Genomic DNA, 9,353 nt, shown 5'->3' with positions numbered 1-9,353 from the left:
TGTATCTGTGTCCATGTCTATTTATGTCTGTGTGTATATTTATGTGTGTTGGTGTTGGTGTTTGTGATAGTTTGAATATGATTGGCTCAGAGAGTGGTACTACTAGGAGGTGTGGTCTTGTTGGAGTAGGTGTGGTCTTGTTGGAAGAAGTGTGTCATTGTGAGTGTGGTCTTTAAGACCCTTATGTTAGCTCTCTGGAAGCCAGACTTCTGTTTGCCTTTGCAAGACGTAGAACACTCAGATTCTCTGTCACAAAGACTGCCTGAAAGCTGACAGGCTTCCACCTTGAAGATAATGGACAGAAACTCTGAAGCTATAAGCTAGCCCCAATTAAATGTTTTTCTTATAAGAGTTGCCTTGGTCATGAGGTCTCTTTAGAGTAGTAAAACCCCTTCTAAGACAGCGTTTTTATGCCTATCAGTGTCTCTGTGTGTATCTGTGTATCTGTGACAATATCTAAAGATCCCTTTTTCTATATTCCTCCTATGTGGTTCTGGTATTTAATTACTCCAAGCACTTGGGACTTAGAATAAAGGAATTTCTGCAATAAAAAGGCAGCTACAAGAGCTGGGGAGATGGCTCAGTGGTGCCAAGCACTGGTTGCTCTTTCAGAGGACTTAGGTTCAATTCCTAGCATCTACATGACAACTCACAGCTGTCTGTAATTCCAGTTCTAGGTGATCTGACACATTCCTACATACACACATGCAGACAAAACATCAATGCACATGAAGATACATACTTTAAAAGCAGCTAGTTAATGCCTAATGTCAGCAGATATATAGAGAAGCTCTCTGGAGCTGTTTTTGCTGACATTCTGGGGACATATAAAACATTCTAATTCATTTGATATGTATATTTAAATTCATGTTAAAAACCAAAATGTTTTTGGTTTTTAACCAATTCACAAAGACATTCATCCATTGGACGTTTAGAAAATTTAATGAGTTGTTCAATTACAAAAATCCAAATTCCATAAAATAACATGTCTCCTAGAGCTGCCTTCTTTCTACCCTCTGTTCTCAAGATGTAATTCCTCCTCTGGCCTCTGGTCCATGGCTTCTCCTTTACCTCTACCTCCTAACTTGGTGGTGTTCCAGAGTTGTTGATCAGGAGTGTAGAAGCTATCACTGTTTTCCAGCTTAGACCCATCAAATGAGACCGTAGTTTCACTGGAGTCTTTAATGTGGATTCCATACTCATGTGAAGTCTTGGTAGAACTTGGTAGAGTTTGTGGTGTTGTAAGAAGAAATTGACTTTCCAGTCAAAGAATACAGCATACACTTTCTTGGGAATCATCCCTCCACTGCAACTGCACCTCTGTCCACACATTTATCTCCTGGCAGCTTTGCACAGCCTGTGAGAATTATAGCAGTGAAGAGTTTTTGAATTCAAGGAATTTAAGGTAAATGTTCCACAAGTCACCAACCACTATTTTCATGTGAGATGATTGTAAATATAAAATTGAACAGTCTGATATTAAACTAGATGGTTATAGTTTCCATCAGAACTGTGGAAGTGCTTTTCAGATGTATTAATGTTAGATATAGTTTTTAAATAGAAATCTCAGTAGCTCAGTAGGTCCATGAAATCATGATGAGTGAAGGGCAGTTCTATGGACATAAGATCAACTTGAACAGGAAATTATAGAGCATTCAGCATAGTTACTCATGTCATTGGAAGCATAACCTAAAATGTATGGTCTCTGTCTTCTATACAATTTGTTACCTCCTCCTTTTTTGTCATTTTTTATTACTGTTATAAAATACCTAAAGTGGCATAATGTTAAAACGAAAAGAGGTTTATTTACCTCACAGGTTGTTACCTCCTTCTTAAAGACAATATGTATGTTTGAGTGTTTGTTGTTTGCTAATTTGGATTTTTATTTTTTATTTTTTTCATTAATTTGTTTATTCACTTTATATCCAGGCAGACCTCTTTCCCCAAGTCTCTCTTACATTCAGCTCCTCCCACATAATCCTTTTCTCTGAGAAGGGAGAGATCCCTCTTGGGTTCCAACACACCTGTAGGATCCTGAAAGGCAGCCTGGTTTCTGGTTGAGCACAGGCTGGAAAATCCGGTGAATGGGGATGATGTGAGGAAAGTGTTTCACATTTCTGTGGGATTTCACTTGGTGACTCACTGGGAACTTTAAGAAAGTTTTTCTCCATTGTACAGTGGAAGCAGCAAGAAATGCTTCACCAGAATTAATGTGAATAATGACCCATCATGCTGAAAAGGACAATCAATGTATACATCTCTCACATGCTAAGTGTGCATTTTCATAATGTTCTGCTTCTTTAGGTATCTACACATGTTTATAGCCATGTCTCCAGATTTTAAGCAATGTAGAAGGTATGTATATGGAAAAATTCCTGCCATTTCTTCTGTTCTCTAGACCAAGTATGTCTTCATGCTGAATTAGCTGCTGTCTTGAAGCCACCCTGTGTGCATTCCTTGCAGCCAAGGTGAAATTAGGGCAGTGCCTTGTGTAGCTGGAGATTAAGTGTAACTCCAGCTTCCAGAGTCTGGATGACAGCGAGAGAGCTCAGTTGTCCACAGAATGAGCTAGCCCACTCTCTGTCCTGGTGGAGCAGGCACTGATGTCCCCTAGGGACTATGTATATAGACAAGACACCCTCACTTCTCATTGCTAGTTTTACTTTTTGCAGTGTGAGAAGGCCTTCCTCCTCAATTCTCTGAGCTGTGGCTGCCACCATGCTCATTCCCTTGATTCACTTCCAGTCAGTAAAATGTGTACTTTCTGTGAGGTACTTCTGTCCCACTTGCTGGATGGAGGTTGCCAAGTCAGTGTCACCAAGCCTGCACAGTGCTGACCCTTTCCTGTGCAGCTCTGTTATGTCTTCATTGAGGCTCAAGAAAGTAGCCCTTCATTAAGGCAAGGCCTGGTTTTTATACTACTTGATAAAAACCATATTCCAGTTTGTCTCCCAGGCATCCTTGCCCTGACCTTGGGATTACTCACCTTTCACTGGGTTGCATTGGAAACCAGAACTGTAGCTGGCTCTGCTATGCTTTCTCCTAGGATTGATCTCACATTGCCCAAGCTGACCTTGAAGTCCCTATGCAAGGAGGATAGCATGGAACTCCTGTTCTTCCTGCCTTCACATTTCAAATGCTGGGACCACAATCTAATCAGACCCACTTGATACATGCTACTTCACAGAGAATTTGAATTACTGAGCCAGACATGGCTGTGTCTCCTGGAGTCCAGGCGAATAAGGGTAGAGGCAGGGAATTCATATCATATTGTAGGTCAACCTGCTCTATGTTGTGAGTTATAGATCAGCCAGGACTTATATATCCCGAGTCTTTCTTTCAAAGGGAATGCTACATACTATGTGGCTGTTTTCATTTTATTCTATAATTGGCTATATTCTTATTTTTGTTTCAGTATTTTGTTGTATAATATCAAAAGATATGTGAAATATATTGTAGTCAATTTTATGCTTCTTTGCTACCAACTCTCTCATTTCAGCATGTCCTCCTTATTCTTAACATTATAATCTGTGCGACCCACTTAATTTAATAAATTACTTGCAGGATCTTGGATAGTACATTATTTACTAGATGCTGGGAAACTTATCTGTAACTACCCAGCTGGGAAAAAAGACACACCCTCGACAATTTTGATCTACATTTTTCATTGAAATAAAAGTACATTACTTTCCCCTCTCTTCTCCCTCCGACCTCTTCCTGCCGCCTTTTTCTAACCCCTCCCAAGTTCCCAAATTCTATGTTTTAGGCTTTTTACTTTGTTGTTGGCTGTTTTCAGAAGTACAAATGATAAGATGTTCATTCTAACACCAGAGGGAGAATGCATCCCTGGACTCATCAAATGGACCACTGGTACCTTTTCTTTGCTCAGAAGCATGATTTTTGGGAGTGTTTTCAAATTATACTTGGAAAGATACTTGGAGGAACATCATCTGAGTCTAACCTTTGAACTGTTTACATTTCTGTGTGTGTGTGTGTGTGTGTGTGTGCACGCGCACGTGCACTGGAAATTAAACATGAAGCCACATGCATTCCCGGCAAGCATGCTGTCAATGAACTAGATTTCCAGCCCTTAAATTACATGGAAGAACTTTAAAGCATTTTTTTGTGTGTGTGTTTGACTTGTTTTTTGTTGCTTTATTATCTGACTACAAAGGTAAGAGCCTAATTAACAACTTTGAACATCTGTAGAAGCATTTGTAGAAGCTACACTCTGTTACTACTGGACATATTATCACAAGGAATCAGTGTTCTCTGCTTGCTTCCACTGACAGGACCTTGAAGTTCTAAGCACGTAGAGAGAAACAGTAACCATGACATCATACATTGCCATGTGATTTATCCAGAACTGCAGAATCTTTGGTTTAGACACAGAACAAGAGGAATGAATATACAGTGCCATGTGACATGTCTAGTGACAGGTCTTTCTCTAGTTCCTGCATCTGTCTCTTACAGTGATGATTGAGCGAGAAATGTCTCCAGCAGCTCAGGCATTTGAACACATGGTGCCCAGGTGCAATGCTGTTTGGGAGGTTTGGAATCTTTGGCATATAGAACCTTGCTGGAGGACATCAGTGAGGATGGTCTTTGATAGTTTATAGCCTTGTCCCACTTTCATATTGTTCTCTCTTCTTTCCACATATGGTTAAATATATGCTTTATTAACTTCGTGATGCAGCCATGCCTCCTTCACCATTATGGCTCACACTCTGGAAACATAAAGCACAGGTCACTTTAGTCAAGATGATATGTCACAGCAACACAAAGTAACTAGCACACCCATCTACACTATTTTTTACTTAAAATGCACAATACTGCGTATATTTGAAGGCTCATAAAACTCAAACCAGTGTTGACATTTCATAAATGCAGCTTCTGTTCCAGAACTAGAAGACACTGTCTCCCAGCAGACTTCCTAGTCATCTGGCTCTTACACTGATTTCATTCCTTCTTCCATGGCATTCCCTGAGCCTTAGGTGTAGGGGTTGTGTTAGAGATGTACCGTTTGGGATGGCATACCTCAGTTGCTTATTCTCTGCAGTTTGGTGAATTATAAACTCCAATAATAGTCTCCATGTGCTACAAAAGAAGCTTCTTTGATGAGGGCTGAGAGCTACACACACCTATGGATATATAAAGACAAGAAGATAGAATGTAGTTAGACATTATACTGATGTACCAAATGGGCAATAACAGGTTTTACTCTCCAGTCTATGACTCTCCAAGCAGTAGTAGTTGGCTAAGTTTGCAGTGCTCTATATGAACTTCCTTCTATTAGTGGGCCCTAAGTACAATTAAACAACTATTGGTCAACCTCAAGGTAAAAAATAACACCATTGCACCCCTGTGTTGTCTTGCCAGTCTGCTCATTGTTGATGTTCATGGAATTTACAGCTGGTTAGGACCATTGATTTCTTTTTTTCCTCTTACCAGCTTACTTATTAGCTCCTTCCAATACCATGAGAGCTTGTCTCCAAGGAGAAGGTGTCCAGATCAATTCTAGTCTGAGTCCTCATAGTCCTCTGTCTAAACTGTATGGTGCCTTTAGCAAGAGGATCTATCCTTCATGTTCTGATAGATAACCAAGGGCAATGGTGATAGCATAAATTGTTTAGGGAGTCTCTCAGCTCCCTCCTCTGACCAACAGGACAAAGTGAGGTTTCCCATGGCACTCTGATTTGCATTAGTCTGTGACTATTAGTGGAATCATTATCACCACATGTAGCATAAATCAATTTAAACTCCATATACAAACATATATAGTAGATTTACCTTTCTGTAATAATAAACAATATTTCCTTATGGTAGTTTCAAGCATCTTTAATTTTATGTATTTGACCTTCCTTCCTCTCCCTTTGTATTAGCTTTCCTCTGCCCTCCCCAGTTAGAGCCTCTTCCCTTTTCCCCATTTCCCTCTTCATAGGACCTGCATCCTACTAACTCCCTCTAGAGCTCCCTTCTCCACAAAATGCCTTCTAATTTCCTGGCTTCTTCCTTTGCTCCAGGTTATAGGGTCACATTTCTAGAAGCACAAATAAGGAAGAAATGTGGCACTTTCCCCTCTGGGTCTGGGTTACCACACTCAGTATAATTTGTTAGACAAGTTTAACCATACAAATTTCAAGTGAGAGTTTTACCTTTGATAGAACTGTAGTACATTTTCCAGACTCTCATTAAACAGGCAGGAGGAGCAAATGGATTTTATGTGGCATGCAGCCATCCATAAATTTAATTCCAACACAAAGGGAAGAAAATGTTAAAGGCCAGTTATCAGAATGAAATCTATATACATAAAAATTAACTGTCTATCTAAGTGTTCATTATCATATATTCTAATTTTTTCAAAATAAAACAAAGAACTACATGGTTCTGATATATAAAACCATGCACATCTAAAAATTTAACTATAATGTAAAAAACTGAGTTTAAAATTAGCAAGACATAGGTTAGAGAGAAATTCAACTGTTAAGATCAGTGGCTCTTCTTCCAATGGTCCTGGCTCAATTGCAGAACATATCATGGCTTCTAACAGCCATCTATAACTCCAGTCCGAGATGATCCAAAGCCCTCTTCTCACCTCCACAGTACCCGGCTGGTACAGGTTATATAGTCAAAGATGCAGACAAAATAACCACATATACAAATGAAACAAAATTTTAAAAAATCAAAATTAGTGAAGCATCTGTAATAACAATAATTTTAAGGCTGTTCTTTCATTTAAGGAAACAGACATTTTACATGCTGACTATTATGAAGAAAGATCCAAAGCAATAAGAAATACAATTTTATTGTCGCTGTCTTTACAGTTATAGGAATTGCCTGAAAGAAATTAAAAATGAAGTCAAAAGACTAATGCATCATAATTAAAACACATGGATGAATTCAGTGTTAAGACGAGGCCTGCAGTATTGTCAGACCTCATCCCAAATATGACTATCCTACTTTACTATGACTACAGAAAGGATGTTAATGTTAATGCATCATTCTTATGATTTGTATTTCTTGCATGTATGGTCATATTTCTAGCACTCTTTCTTATTTCTACTGGTTAACTATTCAGCTATTAAAATGAGAACATTATGAATTTTTCAGGCAAATGGATGGAACTAGAAAATATCATCCTGTGTGAGGTAACCCAGACCCAAAAGGACATGCATGGTATGTACTCACGAATAAGTGGGTTTTAGCCAAAAAGGTCAGAACACCCATGATACCATTTATAGAACCTAGGAAGTAAAACAAGAGGGAAGGCCCAAGTGTGGGTACCTGAAATCCATATAGAAGTGGAACAAATTAATCATGGGAGGCAGATGGAAGTAGGAGACTCTGTGAGATGAGGAGGGGAGAGGTGAAAAGAGAGGAAGGATCGGGTATGGAGAAAGACAGGAGGGACACACAGAAGGCCAAGAAAATGAATAGAAATATGCAGCAGTGGCGGTTAGGTGTCAGGGAGAACCTCTAGAAAGTCTCAGATACCTGAGATGTGAGAGGCTATCAGGACTCAATGGGGATGACATTTAGCCAAAATGGCTAACAGTGTGAAAATGGAAGCAGAAGTGATCACCTTCAGTAGATAGACATGGCCCCCAATTGAGGTTGAGGGCCACCTACCCATCTTCAAAAATTTTAAACCAGATTTGTTCCTGTCTAAAGGAAATATAGGTATAAAAATAGTGCAAAGACCGAGAAAGGCCACCCACTGACTGACCCAACTTGGGATCCATCCCATGCATGCACACCAAACCCTGACACTATTACTAATGCCATACTGTGCTTGCAGAGAGGAGGCTGACATGGCTGTCCTCAGAGTCTTTACAAGCAACTGACTGGGACAAATGAAGATTCTTACAGCCAAATATTGGATTAAGGTCAGGGACCAATATGAAAGAGTTAGAGGAAGGACTGAAGGAGGTGAAGGGGATTGTTTCCTGTAGACAGGAACAATTCTGGGTTAAACATTTTGAAATGGGTGGGTGGCCCCATTCCTTAACTGGGAGCCATGTCTAACTACTGGAGGTGGTCTCTTCAGATTCTAACTCCTCTCTGTTGGGTATTTTGACTAATGTCATCCCCAATGGTTCCTGGGAGCATCTCGATTCCCTGGTGTCTGGGACTTTCTAGTGCTACCCCTGTTTCCCACTCCCCATTGCTAAATATTTCTATTTCTTCTCCTAGCCCTCTGAATTTCCCTACTTTCTCTTCCCATACCAAATTCTGCTCAATTTATTCCCTTTCCCTCCACTCTACCTGCCAGGTTTCTCCCTCCATCTGCCTTTGTGATTATTTTGTTCCCTCTTCTAAGCAGGATTGAAGCATCCACACTTTGGCTTTCCTTCTTGTGAAGTTTCATCCATGAGTTGTATCATGGGTGTTTGGAGTTTGAGGGCGAATATCCACTTATTAGTGAGTACATACCATGTGTGTCCTTTTGGGACTGGGTTACCTCACTCAGGATGGTATTTTCTAATGCCATCCATTTGCTTGCAAAATTTATGATGTCATTGTTTTTATAGGTATATAGTATTCCATTATATAAATGTACCATATTTTCTGTAACCATTTTTCCATTGAGGGACATCTGGGTTGTTTCCAGTGTCTGGCTATTATAGATAAGGCTTGTATGAACATACTGGAGCATGTGTCCTTGTTATATGTTGGAGCTGTTTTTGTCTATGTCCACTAGTGTTATAGCCAGGCCTTCAGGTAGAACTATTTCCAATTTTCTGAGGAATGGCCAAATTGATTTCCAAAGTGGTTGTATGAGCTTGCAATCCCACCAGCAATGAAGGAGTGTTCTTCTTTCTCCACATCCTTGCCAGTATCTGCTGTCACCTGAGTTGATGATCCTAGCCATTCTGACTGGTGTGAGCTAAAATCTCAGGGTCATTTTGATTTGCATTTCCCTGATGTCTAAGGATGGTGATCATTTTTAGGTGCTTCTTGGCCATTCATGGTTCCTCAGTTGAGAATTCTCTGTTTAGCTCTGTACCCATTCTTTTTTGATAACATTTGGTTGAAAGTCCATTTTATTGGAGAATAGAATCACTACTCCAACTTGGTTCTTGGGACTACTTGCTTGGAAAAATTTTTCCAGTCTTTTATTTTGAGGTAGTAACTGACTGTGTCACTGAGGTGTTTTTCCTGCAAGCAGCAAAATTAACGGTCCTGTTTACATATCCAGTCTGTTAGCCTATATCTTTTTATTGAAGAAGTGAGTCAATTGGTATTGAGAGATATTAGGGATCAATGATTGTTGTTTCCTGTTACGTTTGCTATTATAGATGGAATTATGTTTATGTGTTTCTCTTCTTTTGGGTATTATGGGAAAAGCAAAT

At 39.6% G+C, this 9,353-nt stretch overlaps 1 long non-coding RNA gene across 1 annotated transcript; it reads right to left on the bottom strand.

The window, feature by feature from the left end:
- Positions 1 to 4,152: 4,152 nt before the first annotated feature.
- On the bottom strand, positions 4,153 to 7,823 carry LOC143444006 (uncharacterized). Its single transcript, XR_013113463.1, has 3 exons — positions 6,156 to 7,823; positions 5,038 to 5,141; positions 4,153 to 4,727 (listed from the first exon to the last, which is right to left on the bottom strand). It is a non-coding gene; the product is annotated as an uncharacterized LOC143444006 (long non-coding RNA).
- Positions 7,824 to 9,353: the final 1,530 nt, after the last annotated feature.

Source organism: Arvicanthis niloticus, chromosome 12 (genome assembly GCF_011762505.2).
Source record: "Arvicanthis niloticus isolate mArvNil1 chromosome 12, mArvNil1.pat.X, whole genome shotgun sequence".
In the NCBI taxonomy this organism is placed as follows: Eukaryota; Metazoa; Chordata; class Mammalia; order Rodentia; family Muridae; genus Arvicanthis; species Arvicanthis niloticus.
The sequence above is the reverse complement of the archived record's forward strand: the minus strand, read 5'-3'. Positions and strand labels throughout refer to the sequence as shown.